At 46.9% G+C, this 17,804-nt stretch overlaps 1 protein-coding gene across 3 annotated transcripts in view; it reads right to left on the reverse strand.

The window, feature by feature from the left end:
* Positions 1-17,804, reverse strand: part of CASP3 (caspase 3) — a 741,803-nt gene that overhangs the window by 645,018 nt on the left and 78,981 nt on the right. The gene's annotated exons all lie outside the window — the stretch shown is intronic.

Raw genomic sequence — 17,804 nt, forward strand, 5'->3', positions numbered from 1 at the left:
TCGAGGATAGACCTGAGAAATATCTCACCCCCATTGCTCTGGATATTTCAAATTCAATGTGGAATCTGTCCTGCCTGGTTGAGTCCAGTGCCATATTCAGAAGGCAGGTGAAGGATCAAGCGAAGCAACAACTCTAGTGCCAATGAGTAAATCTACTCATAAGACTGTGTGGGTGGGGGAGGCAGTTTACATACGAGCCTAAAGCACCGATAGGCCCAGTGTTCATACAGTCTACAGAGCTAACGTTTTTTGTGGACAAGCAGCAGAAGGACATCCAGTTCCTTCCCCCCTTTGAATTCTGGGATGTGTAGTTCCCCCATTTTTCAAATTGGTGGGTAAACTACAAATCGACTGCTCTTTAACCCGACTCTACTGATCACAGAGAAAGTGCAGTCACAGCATCAAAGCTGCATTTACTAATGTGGCCTCAATTAAACTGTTCACGGTATCTAACATTATTCAGTTACACCCCTAGTAAGCACATTATAAGACACTATTGAATATATATTCTGTTTTCTGCAGATACAGCGATGCGCTTTATTGCATGTTGCCAAAAAATGCCTTTTGTCAGAAACGACTCAATTGAGAAATACATGATCTCATTTAGGAACGGTTACACATTGGTATTGTTACGGATGGATACACGTTCAATGAACCAAGTTGTTATAGAAGCTACCATGATTGCAAAATTATAAATTAAAATCATAGTGGCGTCTTTTAATGCACCAACTACTCAGAGAAAACAATGCTAAGCACTAGCATTCCATTATGGCTCTACCCAGCTTCCTTACACTGCCAATAATCTGGTCTGTCGAGTTAATATGGCCGACACGGTTACTATAAGAGCCTACTGTGCAGTTTGGACTGGTTACAAAAATAGGAAAGGCCTGTAATAGAATATGGCAACCATAGAGCTCATGCCATGTTTTACGGAGTGGCCTCTAAAATATAAATGCTGTGCGTGATCAAGCAGCCGGAGGGCTGTGAAACGTGTTGTACCATGGTCTATTTTGTTTCACCTGTGACCTGGATTAAAGGTTTTTTGTATTTCCTTTTTTCCCTCTGTGCATAATTTCATTCAGCAATTCTGCCGAGGATCTTGCAAGCAGCGTCTCCGGAGGAAGTGCATATTATTGCTCTTTTTCCATATTAAATATTCGTCTTTATAAAGTATGTCTTTTTTACAGCTTCAAGACTGTCTAACTCAGTAAAGACTATGGAAAAAAAAAACGAATGTTCATGCAGGTTTCTTAAGAATTTTCTTCAAGCAACAACAATTGCTACTTAGGAATGTCAAATTCACAAGTGCGAGGTGTGAGGCTGTTAGGGAGAATTCTCTCTTTAGGCTGAATGTCCTAACCTAGTGAGTCCCCCAGCAGCTTTGCTGGATTTCTGGAATTTTTTTTTTTGTCCTGCCAAGAGTGAGACTCTTTTTCTCCCACTCTTGGACATGATTTATGGTGTTCCTTTGACTGTTAATGTGTTTTATGGGCTATGGGGTCCTTTACTCCATAGGGTCTCATGTGTTTTTACTATGTGTGTTACACAGCACCCTCCGTGCAGTAACACAGGGGTGTCATAGTGACACCCCACCATAGACTCCATACCCTGGGACTGACTACTGTCTCCCAGGGCATGTCAAGTCACCATTGGCTTTACTAGTCCCAAATTATTAACAGAAACTAGTACAAACCATCATATTGTGGACGTACTGGTCGGGGCAATTCAATTGCCCCGGGGTCTGTTAGTCGAGGGGGCACGTCTCCGTCCCCCCTGATCGAGTTTTGGCAGGTGGCAGTGGATACTACTTTTATATTCGACCGCGAATATATCCCTATGGGATTTTCCCATTGTTCGAGGCTACCAACTTTAATTATTTAATTCTCATAGCCGCGAACATACCGCCGGTTTATTTAATTAATATTAATTCGCCGGTTGGTATTTTTTGCCAGGACTCGATTCTAAAATGGCGTTTGTGTCCTCTTCTGTGACTCCAACCCAAGTCGAGCCCTTTGTTCCACTTTTTGGCGGGCTTCTCCACAGAAGCCTCCAAAAGTGGTGCCACTCTGTCTGGGTACCACAGGGGGTGTCGGAGGGGGTTTAGGCACCCTGGACTGAGTTACCTTGGTAACTCAAGTCGCACTCATGTGATTGGCCCAAGTGGTGAGCCGGCCGGCTCACCACTTAGCATGCTTGAGTGACAGCTAGGCTGAGTGAATGGGGGTATGCTGCATAAAAGCAGGGCTTTGGAGACTGAAACTTCAGAAGTCGCCACAGGACCTGAGAATCCGACGAGGGAGAAGCTGAGCCAACCTACCACGACGACACCACCGGTGGAGCCCTGCGGAACCGACTCACCACTTCCTGACGACAGAGAAGATCTCTCGGCTGGAGAGGCTTCTTCCCCTGACTGGTGGGCACAACCAGTTCACCTTCTCTTCGCACCCTAGACAGGCTTGTGGTCGAATTGCCCGTGCCAAGCACCCCTGCAACCGGATAGCCACTTACCACTGGACCGCAAATTGCAGGACCGCTCCTTTTACCTGAGAAACTCTGCGGCTGGTTTCTTCCCTGGCAGTGCAACGGACTCCTGTCTTCCTCCCCGACAAGATCTCTTCCCCCGGACCCCCCGGATGAAGCACCGCCTTGCATCCGCTGCCAGGAACAACTGCCCCTGCTGGAGTATTCTCACCACTTTAAGGTACCGTGTCCGCCAGGCCTCTAAAGATTGCTACAAGGTAATAATAACCCCTTAACCTTCTGGACTGGGCTGGCTGCCTTGACCCTCTAACTGGTCCCTTTCTTTGGTCCAACTCCTTTTTGAACCGTTACAAGACTTGTGCACTGCAACCGTGTGACCTTGGACACATTTAGTTTTCATCCTCTTAAAGTTGATCCAGCCTATTGAACTCTAACTTCACGGTTTTACTTTGCCTTCCTCTCTTGTGGTGTTCTTGTAAAAGTGTTGGGACCTGTTTCAATGTATTCTCTGTTTTTCTCTCCCTTTTAAAAACGAATTATTAGAGTGCCATCTACGTTAAGCGCTCACCGCTGTCTGAAAATAAGTGGGGCTTTACTTAAGACTTGTCTAATATTCTTCTAAGGGAGTGTATATCTTTCAGTGACCGTGTTTTTGGAATTGCTTACTATTATTGCCTGTGTGTTTTTCTAGATGTGGTTTTAAATAAATAATTATCTCTTTTTTACACCAAGCCCTGGTCAGTGTTTACTTGTTCTATTGTGTTCTTTTGACCTATTGTGAATACTCTGTATACTGCCTAACTCTTCTTGAGGGAAGTCTGACTGCTCAACCACAGCTACCAAGTGAATCTGTGTGGTACAGACTACTACCAAGTGGGTTTACTGCCAAACACCCGTAGTCCTAATTTTTTTGCAGTGGACCCAGAGGGAACTGCACAGGTTTCTGCCTAACAGAGGCCAATTGAATAAGTCTCCAGTCCATCTACCCTCTAAACCAAGGTTGTCCAACATACAGCCCGCGGGCCACAATGCGGCCCTCCAAGCCATTTCATGTGGCCCGCGAGGCTGTAAAGACAACATTGAACAAATAAAGAAATACACCGGGCCGTGGTGGTGGACTGTTACTGCCTCTGGGCGGACCCAACATTGCAGAAATAAATAAATTAAATCGGGTCCACGGACCTGACAAACATTGAACAAATAAATAAATAAACCGGGCCGTGGTCTGTAACTGCCTCTTGTGCCCCCAGCACCAGAGGCAGCTACAGGCCACAGCCCAGTTTCAGGGGCGCAGAGTATGCGGGTGCTCCGGCCCCCCAGGCCGGAGAGAAGAGACGCAGTATGGAAGGTCCTTTGTTCCATCCATACTGCGTCTCTCTCTGGCGGCCCGGGTAAAAGCCGGGTAAAAAATGTTTAAAAATCGTGGGACGGATGCAAAGCAAGATGCTCTTGTTTTGCATCTGTCCCTCAATTTCTAAAAATCGTTTTGGTTTGGGTATACTTCTACATCTGTGTGCACGGATGTAGAAGTACACCCAACCCAAAACGATTTTTAGAAATGGAGTCACAGATGCAAAGCAAGTCTGTCCCTCAATTTCTAAAAATCGTTTTGAGTTGGATGTATTTGTACATCTGTGCACCCCGCTTGGCAAGAGGGGTGCACAGATGTAGAGGTATAATGTAGCGGGATCAAACCTGTGTTGCTCCTGAGCTATTCTCCCGAGACTCCGAAGATCTGAAGTACATTTAATGATACAGAACCAGAACTATTGAGCAAGTCTAACATCATCTTCATCATCATCAGAATAAATCAACACTGTTGTGGTTATACAAGAGCCAATATATTTAAAGGGATGGAATTACTCCAAATGTAGCAGCACTATTCAATAACCCAAAGTGCTTAAGCATAGGTAATGTGAAAATATGACAGTTCTCACCATTGGGACAGTACTGCCTTGGACAGAGTTTCACAGTGAAGAAGTGAGCAAGTGATCCGGGGTATGCAGCCCACACACACGCATGGCATTCCCATGCACCCACTTGCGCGAATTGCACCAAATTAGTGAGATTGTGCTCCAAGGCACACGCACAGTCTTTGCTCTGAGGTTTGACACACTCACAGGATTGCTCTGCCTTTTGAGGGCTACTACAACCTCGATGATTATAGAAGGGTTGAGTAGGGGCAGTATTGGCCTACTGGGATGCAACTGGAAGGCTTAAACCTCCTTCTTACTTGCCTTTAGTATATGCAATACATGCTAGCCAATGTTTCCACTGTTCTGCACCCCCCCCCCGTCCCCCTCGCACCAAGTTGCGACTACGTGCAAATGCGGTCATATAAGTGCTGGTTATGTCACTTCCTATATTTGGGCACCACCCGGGAAATTCATAAGTCGGCTCCCCTGCCCCATTTATTTATTTGTTCAATGTTTGTCGGGTCCGTGGACACGATTAATAAATTGATTTCTGCAATGTTGGGTCCGACCAATAAACCGGGCCGTGGCGGAGGACTTTTACTGCCTCAGGTGCCCCCTGGAATTGGATTATGCTTCTTTCATTACCACAGAAGTATTGAATGTGTATTACAGAGATAAACTGGCATATGTATTGTGCACACTGCACATGCTCAGGCAGCATCAATCATGCTTTGTAGAGGACAATGCTGGCCTAAATTGGTAACAGCCAGCATAGACATGTTGCTACAGAGGCATATTTTGGGCACAACCAGCATGTCAATGTGTTACACTGTGGACACATTGATCATTAAAATGTGCTGTGTTCTACAATGTTCTTGTCTGCTGTTAGTGACATGGAATGTACATGTTCCCTTTTAGAACTGATTGTAAACGTATGGCTTTTTGGTCACTTTTCCTGCTGTAAAATGCACAATTTCAGCCCCATATTTGGAAAATAAATCTTGGGGGGGGGGGGGGGACCCCCCCCCCAAAACCCTCCTTATATTGTTATAGCTCCCTCGCTACGCTCGGTCGCCCCGACTATTTCCGAGAAATATCAACACATACACACTGGAAGAAATCACAAGAAACTACCCTTTCATCACTGCCCCCGACACCAAAAGCTATCTTTGGGACTGCATGGCTATGCCTTTGATGCTATTGTGTGAAAGGTCACACACCATCGCTTTTGAATATACTGCTTTGGGTCAGGGTGTTCACTTTTGGCTCGCCGGCCCTCCGGGTGACAAAAAGTGAATGCTTCGGCCCCACATTCAAAAAGGTTGGACAAGCCTGCTCTAAACAATACAACCTTGAATGCCTAGGTTAAAAGAGATCACTACGCATATCAAATTAAACTGCGTTCACTTTAATGAGGTCATGCCAATCTCCACATACTCTAGTGGCAATATGAGATACATTTTTACAAGCCCGAGGGATTGTGCATTCTCTTCGGTTACAGGGTTACACCATTAGAGTTTTTATCTTCCCACTGTGCTGTAGAATCAACATTGCGTTTGAAAATGCCCTGATCCAAATTGATACGTGTTTTTTTTTTAACTTGACAAAATGAATGTAAAAATAACTGATGCCAACTAAGACATTTTTTAATAATTGCCTTCATTTTCATCTGTGAAAAGAAATGAAATTAATCAAAACAGCTTAGGGTTAAGGGACTGCTACAGAGATACATGTATTGTGCAAGTTACAGATGTGCATGTCAAGTCAACAGACCAGTGTTAATATTTCCAAACTGAAAAGTAATTTAAAACGCTTAGATGAAAAGATCATATCCCTACCAAGAGTATTATGTGGCCTGTAGGATACCCAAACACAGTAACACATTAGGAGGAGATCGGGAAAATAGACATAGGGAGCAATGGTCAGGCTGAACAACTGACCACTGTACTTCCCAAACCACCAAATTAATGTATTGATATAGTCTGTCATGTCAGGCCTTTAGTAAAGTATAAAAGCATGCATTTATTTCATTAGAAACAAGAAAGAGCACACCGTAAACAGGATTGCTTTTTAACGCTTTCAATAAAAGTTGTTAATACTACACACACATTTCTACTTAAAAGGGTGCACAATTTGCACTTGCCAATAGCCACTGGCTAGTGATATCTGACTCTTGGCGAATTAGAGAATTGTGTGGGTATGTATAGAATTGAGCTGACAAGTGATTTCTTTTTTATATAGACTGTTTAGTAGCGTGCAACTTGAATTTTTGTCCCCTGTAGTATATCGGCCTATGAAAGGTGAAGAGCTGAGTGAGGCACATATTTTACCCCAATCCAACAGGAACCTCACAACCTGCAGTAGTAAAGCCTCCCCCATTTAATATTACCCACCTCAATTGTACTCGTGTTGGCTGTTAAGCGTTAAGCACTGAAGGCAGGCGCATCCGACATGTAAATGACCCCATGTAAGATCTACCAGCCTTTCTGAGATAATCTCCACCTCCTTAGTGTCCATTGTAACATCCAAAGGATGAAGGGCAGAGCCCCGTAAACCAGAGGCCCGATTGCCTACACTAGCCCAGCCAGCATTTTAGGAGGGACTCGTCTGTAGCATTCGATATAACCTGTTTTAGTGTTACTGTATTTCTGTCTGAATAGACATTCCACACCGCCCCCTCTTTTTTAGTAAGCTTGAGTGAGGTCTTCACATTTTTGTCAGTAGCAGTAAATAGCTAGAACTGCCAATCCGGACAGAGCACCCTGCTTTTTGAAGTAAGCCCTGCCCTATTAAGTCCAGATTTGCCTTCAAGGTGCCTTGAAAAGAAGAAAAAAAATGTTCTATGTGCCCTTAAAATTCTAAATGAATCACTTATCGGCAATATCCGAATAAGAATGGTGAAATGCAGTCAAGCACCCCTTACATGTGAAGGGCCCCCACTTACATGCCTTTCAGAGATAAGGGGCGGCCCTAAAATCTCCCCATTTTAGTGTTACTTGCATCACTTTCATGCATCACCTTCAAGAAGGGTGAAAGGTAGAATAATTCACAACTGTCGTGCAGACTCCGCCACAAACCTACTGGCATTGTACTGTCGCCCATCAGGATATCCTCTTCTGAAACGTAACCAACTTCTGTGGTATTCTTCACGCAAAGCAAGATAAAGGTTTAGTCAGACATAGATGTCATACACAAGTTAAGAAGCCTCTCCAAATATCAGGCTAACTTCAGCCTGATATGAAGTCTCCTTATTTAAATATCACCCATTTGAAATGAACTCATTTACTCCAAAGAAAGGCTAAACAGTTGCACACCAGACAACAGTGTTGTCTTTCGTGGCTCTACTGGCCTTGTAGTAGGTACCTGCATTTCATGACATCTCTCCATTTAATAGTGTCCAACCCAATGATACTTTTTTGATCTCATACAGGTAAGAAGCGGAGTAAGGAACAACCGGAATGCCAGAGATTATGCTCCGGCCCTACGCGCGTTTCAGGGGTCAAAAGTGACACGAAAATTAAACAGCCGTAGCCAGGTCCACCAGACATTGGGCTTCTTGTACCCCTTCGAAGACTTTCAACAGTGCTAACCGTTAAGAAAGTCCAATGATTCAATATTACAGTAAAATGGCACACTTACTTTGGTTCACCCACGTTAGCCCTCCCCCACCTCACACCACCCATCAACCCTGTGAGGCATTGCCTCCTGAACTGGTCTGCCTGCCCAGGAAGTCTAAAGCCTCAATCCTTTAAGATGTACTGTGTCAACATATTATTCACCAAACAAGTAAATGAGATCTATAAAACACACAGAAAAAAAATAAAAATAACAAATAAAGTGGCATGAGTGTCTAAAGAGAGGACACACATGTGGATGTTCAGGTGCCTAAATAACCTGGGTTCATAAGTGGTAAACGTAAGCCTCCTAAAGAATACATTGCTCAGTTGCAGGCATAACCTTTTAAGAATATATACATATTTGCGACAGAGATTCGGCTGTGAGAAAAAACTGCTTTCATGAGAAACCGTTAGGGAGAATGCTCATAAATGTGCTAATTCCCTTTACCTTAGAGACCCCCAGCAACTTTGCTGGATTTTGAGGACTTGTTTTACCTGTTGAGAGGGTGACCCTTTCTTCCCCCCACTCTCTCAGATGTGTGTTTTACTCTGGTTTGCTTTGATTATGGAGTTTGACAACTCCATAGGCATCATCTTTTCATATGCGTAACACAGCACCCTCAGTGCAGTGACATAGGGAAGCCTTTGAGGCTGTCCCAAGGTTTAAATACCTTCTCTGAGATAAACTACTGTTTCCCAGAGAAAGTAAACTTAAATTGACTTTACTAGTCTTTTTAAAATTCCTAGACCCAGCACCACCTATCTTACAATAGAGTGCTGGAAGGGTTACTTAGTATCCCCTATGTCTCGAAACTCATGTAGCAATCAAATGCTACCCTTTCCTCTCAAAATGGCTGGTGGCAGTGGTTTTACAAACAAACTACAATGATTTTTCCCCGACTGCGAACACCAGTAGCGTTAAATCGCGGGAGCCATGTTTGTCAAGATGGCGTCTGAGCCTCTTTTGTTTAAACGGGTCCCGGTCGTCTTTTTTCACCATTTCCTTTGGAAAGGTCCTTCCAGAGTTTGTCCCTGCGCGCCAAACTAGATTTGGTCCCTTTGTTCCTACGCCTTTGGCAGGCTTCAGGACTGAAGACCGCCTTTGGCAGGCTTCAGGACTGAAGACCGCCTCTGGCCCCAGAGTGTCTGGGGTGGGCAGGAAGTGAGGGAAGTGCCCGAAACTCCCTGTGCCTAGTCCCCCAAGAGACCCAAACGCACTCTGGCGCAATTGGCTGACTGTCCGGCAAGGAAAGCCACCCTGCAGGGTGAGCGGCAGCTAGGCTGGAATGAAAGGGAGAAAACTAAATAAAAGGCAAGTCTCTTGGCTTGGAAGGCAGAGTTGACCACTGGAACGAAAGAACCGAAGACAAGCTGGAAGAGGACGGCTGCTGCAACTCCTGGACCGTTGGTTTGCCCGCTGAGGCCCTGCTGCATGTCCGAATCGCCAAGTTCATCTCGACAAAGAAACCCTTCAAGGACGACTTCTCCCTTTGAGTTGGTGGGAACAATCAACTCGTGAGCCACCTGGATACCATTCTCGGAGCTGGATGTATTTTCCTCAGAGTGCTGCAGGAAACCGAATAGCCAGGGAGAAGGATACCAGTTTGTGTGCTTGACTACAGCTACCGGAATATTTGGCAGTTTGCCAGCTTTGTGACCAGTCCCCGTGCACGAGTCCCCCCGACGTCCTCCCTCTTGTCCCCACGACTGAGGCTCAGGAACAGCAAGATCTGCAGGACCTGCCAGGAACAGAAGTCTTCAGCTGCATCTTTTTCTTCAACATAAGGCACTGTGAAAACCTGACCGAGAGAACTTACCTCTCACTGCGAAAGTGTGTGAAACTTTGGCAACTTGCAGGCCTAGTCAGCTTGTGACCCGAAATATAAAGCTTTCTTCTATGAACTACTTCTGAGAACCATGGCAAAGACTTTTCTGTTTAACTACCAGAACCGTTTTTAGTGATACAAGACTCTAGCCCATTGACTGGCCAACCTATTGCATTGGATCAACTCCTCTGGTGAACTCAAACTATTTTCACCATTTAAGAATAACTACCATTCGTTTTATTAACTTATGCCTTTTTGCTCCTACTTCAAATGCTCTGAATGCCATTTTGCTCCTCCTTCAAAGTAATTTAAATGCCTCAGAACCAGGTAGTGTGAAGTGATGTAGAATATTTGTGTGATATTGAATGCCACCCTTTAGTGAAGGTTTTCTAATTGACTGTGTAATAAATTAATAAGCGTTTTTACCAAGAAACCTTGAGTATAAGAGTATTTGAATACTTGTGATTGTAGACCTGTGTGTAACATCATTACAGCTAACATTCCCTCTTGAGATGAGCCTGGCTGCTCAGCTCGCTACGAAAAACTGTGATACAGACTTCTACCAAAGGTTGGTTTTGCTTACACCTGTACTCATGTGTGTGTAGTGGTCCCAGAAAAACTTTGCCTAACAACCGTTCTCCATATTGTGTCTATGTATAGAGAACACCATCCCAAAACTGTTCAATATAAAATTACAAAGTGTTAGCAGACGAATTTCCAGGAGGAAGAATAAATAAATAAATAAATAAATAAAAGGGTGGGGGGAAAGATTGGGGCGTATAGGTTTTTGTTCAAGGGCAAGGGTGCTTTTGTGCCAACTCATCTGGCAGACAGAATACCAGTGCAACCTAAAACATATACATTAGTACGAGCACATTCCAACAATCCAGACATGGCAAGCCCATGCATGCTTATACAAGGACGTATGCATCATAACTACTTTCTCTGGTTTATAAATAGAAAGGTGGGAAAATCTTGGCTTTTTGCCACACAAATTAAGTAATTCGTACATCATATAGTGTCCAATCAACAAAGATGGAATTTCCCAGTTGTCGAGTGCTCAGTCAAGTCATTTCTAACGGCATTAGACATTTTTCTGCATACGGTCAGATGGAAGGGCATCCAAGTAAAGTCAAATGGTGAAATGACTGAAGGCGTGTCTGAAGCCCTTTTCCATCACGATGCATGGTGTCAAACAATTAAGAGGCATTGCCTCCAAGTCCCTCTTCCTCGTCCCAGTACTCCCCTATGAGGCCCTGCCTCCCTCAGGATTCCCCCCCGTCCCCCGGAGGTAGAACCTCCTACTTACCCATCATACACCAGTTCGGATACAGTTGTTGACAGTTTCTAACAGGTGGGCTCAACAGGGTGCAGAGCAGCGCGAGAGGCTCACAGTCACGGAGAGCATGCAGCGTTTTCACATAGGCAAGCTGATCTGGCAGGAGCTGCATGGGTTCGGTGCCGGGAGGGGGTTGAAAGTGATACAGCAGTTGGTTGTTGGTACTTGTGTGGTGGGTGTCCTTGCCCGCTGGTATGCGTGGGAATGGGACTGCTCTGGAGAAGGCGGATGTGGGCTGCGGTACGGGGGTGGGGGTGTCAGCCAGCATTAGGCCTGCTCCTCGGTGAGGTGATGTTTCGAGCAGTAAGGGTACCCCTGGGGCTGCAGTGGTTGGTGGTGGTGGTGTGCCTGGCAAGGGGGCCCATAGGACTGAAAGTGGGAAGAAAGGTTACAAGGGTGATGTGGGAAAGGGAAATGGGTGAGGTAGGTGGTCGGCAGTCTCTGGCGGAGGGTTTGGTGGGAGATGATGGAGGTCGCATGGAGATGACTGGGGCGCTGCTCCGTAGTGGATCCACCTGTGGATTGGAGGGTTGCGGGCGGTGAGGGTTGTGGCGGTGGGCAGCAATGTGTGGGTGGGTGCGGGTCTGTGGTTGAGCCCATGGAGGCCGAGTGGTTTGGAAGGTGGTTATAAAGTCTGCAAAGCCTGATCAGGATATTGGTGGAGCTAGCCCTTTTGTGGTGTCGGAGTGTGTCCGGAAAGGGATTGGAGCCGTGCAGTCTGTCGAGGTGATCATTGGGGGGCGATTGTTGGTTAAAGTTGTGGGTGAGGCAACCAGAAACAAGGAACTGGGTTTGGGTAGTCTTTGGAGGCAACCCGTTTCTGTGTCAGAACAGGGTGGTGCTGTGTGTAAGAGGTGATTTATGGGGTACCTCTCTGTGTGCATGACAAAGATATTTTGAGTTCCATGCAGGAGTTGGGTGTTTTGGAGGTGTGGCAGTTGGGTAGGAAAGGCCCAAATTAAGGCATTACTTCTAGGAGTGTGGCTATTCGGTTTATGGGGTGTGAGATGCCGGAGCACATGTATTTGGGGTTTCAGTGCTTTAGGGTGAAGCCTTATGTTCCAGGCTCTCTTCGGTTGAGTGTCAGTAGTATGGCCATGTGGCACGAACTTGTAGGAAGGAGAGGAGGTGTGGCGAGTGTGGCGTTTCCCATGATATCAAAGATTGTGTTTCGGTGTGTATGCTAAAGTGCTGCAATTGTGATGGGGGGGGATCATGTTCGCTTCCTTTAGGGTGCGCGTTACTCAGGTGGAGCCCTGGTAGGTTGTGAATACAATGGTGAGCCATAACATCAGTTATGCTACAGCAGTTCAGAAGGTGTGGATGGTTATGATGGGTAGTCCTGCTGAAGTGGTGAAGCAGGTGGTTCAGCCTTTGGGGGAAGGGGGGGAGGGGTAATTGGTGGGCTTTTACTATCGGAATGGCGGATTTGCTGTGTTTTATTATTGCGACTATCAATATGACGGATGAGTGTCAGCCAAAATGGGACAAGTTGCAGGTGGTGGTGAGGTCTACTAAAATGTACCTGAAGATTGGAACTATCATGGATAGGTTGATGAGCGGTGGTGATGTCTCCCGTGAGAGTTCAGGGGTTTGAGGATGTGGCAATGGAATGTGAGGAGTCTGTTGGCAGGAGTTGTCGAGGGTGGGTGATGTTGAGGTCGTGTGTGTTCAGGAGACGTGGTTGAGAGAGGGTATTAACAAAAGTGTCTCACTGTAGTGACTACATTACTCCTAGTCCATAGTCCCCTTTCCTCCATACTTTTGGGGACATGCAGTCCATCGGTAGAGGACAGGAGCACTTTTGAAGCATCAAAAATAACTTTGTCCTTTTTTTTTTTATGCGGGGCAACCCCACGTGACCATAGACTAGCGCATCACCCATCAGTCCTTTCCTAGCGCACAAGTTGAAGGCCCATTAGCAAAATAGAGGATACTTAAGAGGGGATGGCGGACGGCGTAAGGAGGAAAGGGGACTATGACTAGGAGTAAGTTAGTGTTAGGGAGAATTACCTCTTTAGGCTGAATTTCCTAACCTAGCGAGTCCCCCAGCAGCTTTGCTGGATTTCTGGAGTTTTGTTTTTTTCTCCTGCCAAGAGTGAGACTCTTTTTCTCCCACTCTTGGACATGATTTATGGTGTTCCTTTGACTGTTAATGTGTTTTATGGGCTACGGGGTCCTTTACTCCATAGGGTCTCATGTGTTTTTACTATGTGTGTTACACAGCACCCTCTGTGCGGTAACACAGGGGTGTCATAGTGACCCCCCCCCACCATAGACTCCATACCCTGGGACGGACTACTGTCTCCCAGGGCATGTCAAGTCACCATTGGCTTTAATAGTCCCAAATTATTAGCAGAAACCAGTACAAACCATCATATTGTGGACGTACTGGTCGGGGCAATTCGATTGCCCCCGGGGTCTGTTAGTCGAGGGGGCACGTCTCCGTCCCCCCTGATCGAGTTTTGGCTGGTGGCAGTGGAAACTACTTTTTATATTCGACCGCAAATATTTCCCTATGGGATTTTCCCATTGTTCGAGGCTACCAACTTTAATTATTTAATTCTCATAGCCTCGAACATACCGCCGGTTTATTTAATTAATATTAATTCGCCGGTTGGTATTTTTTGCCAAGACTCGATTCTAAAATGGCGTTTGTGTTCTCTTCTTAGACTCCAACCCAAGTCGAGCCCTTTGTTCCACTTTTTGGCTGGCTTCTCCACAGAAGCCTCCAAAAGTGGTGCCACTCTGTCTGGGTACCACAGGGGGTGTGGGAGGGGGTTTAGGCACCCTGGACTGAGTTACCTTGGTAACTCAAGTCGCACTCTCGTGTGATTGGCCCAAGTGGCCGACTCACCACTTAGCATGTTTGATTGACAGCTAGGCTGAGTGAATGGGGGTATGCTGCATAAAAGCAGGGCTTTTGAGGACTGGAACTTCAGAAGTCGCCACAGGACCTGAGAATCCGACGAGGGAGAAGCTGAGCCGACCTACCACGACGACACCACCGGTGAAGCCCTGCGGAACCGACTCACCACTTCCCGACGACAGAGAAGATCTCCCAGCTGGAGAGGCTTCTTCCCCTGACTGGTGGGCACAACCAGTTTACCTTTCTTTCTTCGCACCTCAGCCCGGTTTGTGGTCGTACTGCCCGTGCCAAGCACCCCGGCGGCCGGATAGCCACTCACCACTGGACCGCAAACTAAAGGACCGCTCCTTTTACCTGAGAAACTCTGCGGCTGGTTTCTTCCCTGGCAGTGCAACAGACTCCTGTCTTCCTCCACGACGAGATCATCTCTTCCCCCGGACGAAGCACCGACTTGCATCCGCTGCCAGGAACAACTGCCCCCGCTGGAGTGTTCTCACCACTTTAAGGTACCGTGTCCGCCAGGCCTCCCTTTCTAAAGATTGCTACAAGGTAATAATAACTCCTTAACCTTCTGGACTGGGCTGGCCGCCTTGACCCTCTAACTGGTCCCTTTCTTTGGTCCAACTCCTTTTTGAACCATTACAAGACTTTTGTGCACTGCAACCCTGTGACCTTGGACACATTTCGTTTTGATCCCCTTAAAGCAGATCCGGCCTACTGACTCTGAATTCACGGTTTTACTTTGCCTTCCTCTCTTGTTATGTTCTTGTAAAAGTGTTGGGATCCGTTTCGATTTGTTCTCTGCTTTTCTCTCCCTTTTTAAAACGAACTATTAGAGTGCCATCTACGTTAAGCGCTCACCGCTGTCTGAAAATAAATGGGGCTTTACTTAAGACTTGTCTAATATTCTTTTAAGGGAGTGTATATCTTTTAGTGACCGTGTTTCTGAATTGCTTACTACTAGTGCCTGTGTGTTTTTCCTAGATGTGGTTTTAAATAAATAATGATATCTCTTTTACACCAAGCCCTGGTCAGTGTTTACTTGTTCTATTTTGTGCTCTTGACCTATTGTGAATACTCTGTATACTGCCCAACTCTTCTTGAGGGAAGTCTGACTGCTCAGCCACAGTTACCAAATGAATCTGTGTGGTACAGACTGCTACCAAGTGGGTTTACTGCCAAACACCTGTAGTCTTACTACGGTGAGTAACTGTTCTACTCCTACGTCACCTCCCTTTTCCTCCATACATTTGGGAGAATCCCAAGCACAGACCAAAGAAACGGAAGGATGGAAATTTCCCTTATTGGAACAGGTTCTTAAGAACTGCCTGGCTGAACTGGGCATCAGCCCAGGAGCTAAGGTCAAGAAAATAGTGCCTGGGGGGCATGGCCTGCACGCGAACGATGTGGACACGAGCCTGCTGAGCTCCCGCAGGCGCTAAATAAATCCTGCATCAACATCCTGATTCTGGTGGATTACGAACCAACCAAGCACTTCGACCGACTCAGCAAGACGGAGGGCACTGCCCGACCAAATTTAAGATCTCCATCTGGCCAGGCGACCGATTAATTCGGTAGAACGCCGAGGGCTGGAGCCCCGGCATCTAGACGCCTAAAATGGCAGCCACAGCCTGACTGTAGCGCCCTTCCAACTCCCGGAAATCGCTGCGACTTTGTGCTGCGGAAAAGAAAGGAAGCATTAGAGGCTGCCCCGGACTGCCGGATCAACAGACATCCACTCACCGGAGACCTGTCGGGAATCGGAGGGCACCCCCGAGGCGAACTCCCTGCCGGGGCCGCACAAGTCGAGAGGCAGAGGGTAAGAGACCAAAACCCCCGCCGGGAGAACACTCCGACAGTGCTGGCACGCACACCCCCCCCGCACCTCCTTTGACCACACGCAGCGAGTGAGCTGGGTCCCCACGACAGCCACAGCCGCGCGCTTGTCTCTCCGGCGACGGCTCGGAAGGGCCTACGCAGGGAGGTGGTCATCCGGCACCCGTGGAACAGGGAAAGGCGGGTCCGGAACTGCGACACACGGCAAGGGCCCCCCCACCCGCTGAACTATCCTCCTGGTTGGACCTGGTGGTGGCGTCCCTGGGCCCAACCTCGGGAGAGACGCGGAAGAGGAGAGAGCGGAGCTGGAGGGAAGGCCACCCCCTCCCACTCCGGGGAAACACATCGGAGTGGTGGGGCTCCATAAATACTAACTGGTGAAAAGAGGACTAACAAGTGGCACGGAGCTCCAGCTGAAAGGCGCTGTCGGGAACTACTACCACTGCCGTTGAACTGTGAACGCTTTGAGCACCAAAATCCAAGAGGCTCTCCTAGGTAAGAGCGCCACTCTCCAAACTAAAATTAACAACAAACAAACTAGCCTACTATCTAACCCTCAACCTAACCTTATACCTACCCTCAACCATTCCATCCCAGATTCCCCGTATCCCTTTAGCTTCTCTCCACTTTCCATTTCTGAAGTGGAAAAGATCATCGCTAGCCTTAAACCATCCAACTGTCAAGGCGACCTTTGTCCTGCGTCTACTATTAAGGAAGCTGCTCATGACCTAGCACCATTCATCACTACGCTTATTCACTCTTCCTTCAGTTCTGGGATTGTACCTAATAACCTAAAGGATGCATGGGTCATCCCTCTTCTGAAAAAACCTACCTTGGACCCCAGCATAACGACAAACTACAGGCCAATTACTACTGTCCCATTTCTTCTAAAAATCCTCGACCGAGCTGCTTATTTACAAATTCAAGATTACCTTGAATCAAACAAACTTCTGGGTCTTAGGCAATCGGGGTCTCGGCCACGTCACGGTACCGAAACTGCCCTTATCGATCTAAAAACTCAGATCGAAGACCTAAAGGACAATGGCAAACTGGCACTATTACTTCTTCTGGACCTCTCGGCGGCCTTTGATCTTGTCAATCATGAAATTCTTTGTCACCACCTCAAATCAGGTGCACACTTCTCAGACAAAGCTACAACCTGGATTAGTTCTTTCTTAGACAATAGATCAATGCGTGTGCTCTCTCCACTAGCAGCCGCCGCACCTGCACCTGTCCCCTGCGGCGTGCCTCAAGGGTCCTGTGTCTCACCTACGTTGTATAACGTGTTTACCAAACCCCTCTTCGATATTCTGGACTATCTAGGTGTCACTTACACCAATTACGCCGACGACACCCAGATACTAATCCCGATCACAGGAGACTACACTACTGACTCCCTCGCTATCAATGCCATCTACCAGGTCATCCAAGCTTGGATGGCTCAACACGGACTCTGTCTAAATGATGAAGACAGAGCTCCTCATTCTTGGTTCGCCACAAAAACTTACCAAACTCGACCCTGCGTTCAAGTCCTTAACCATCGATGGGAATACTATCCCTACTGCCAAGGACACCAAAACCCTAGGGATTTACAATGACTCAACCCTATTCCTGACCAGACAAACAAATTCAGTCTCGTCCGCAGCAGCTTATACCTGTAAGCTTATTACAGCCTGTCGCCCTCTCCTCTCTACAGCCAATTGTGTAACCCTGGCACTATCTAAGGTGGATTACTGCAACGCCCTCTACTTAGGCACTAATCGCTGTAACTTAAACAAGCTACAAATTGTCCAAAACAATGCGATTGGAGCGGCCCTTAACATTCCCAGGCGCCAACACATAGCTGACACCAGGCGTAACCTTCACTGGCTCTCCATTTCACACCGAATCTCCTTGAAATCTCTAGCACTCACCCATAAA

The sequence above is a fragment of the Ambystoma mexicanum genome, chromosome 6q (genome assembly GCF_040938575.1).
Source record: "Ambystoma mexicanum isolate Mex_15411 chromosome 6q, UKY_AmexF1_1, whole genome shotgun sequence".
NCBI classification, from domain to species: Eukaryota; Metazoa; Chordata; class Amphibia; order Caudata; family Ambystomatidae; genus Ambystoma; species Ambystoma mexicanum.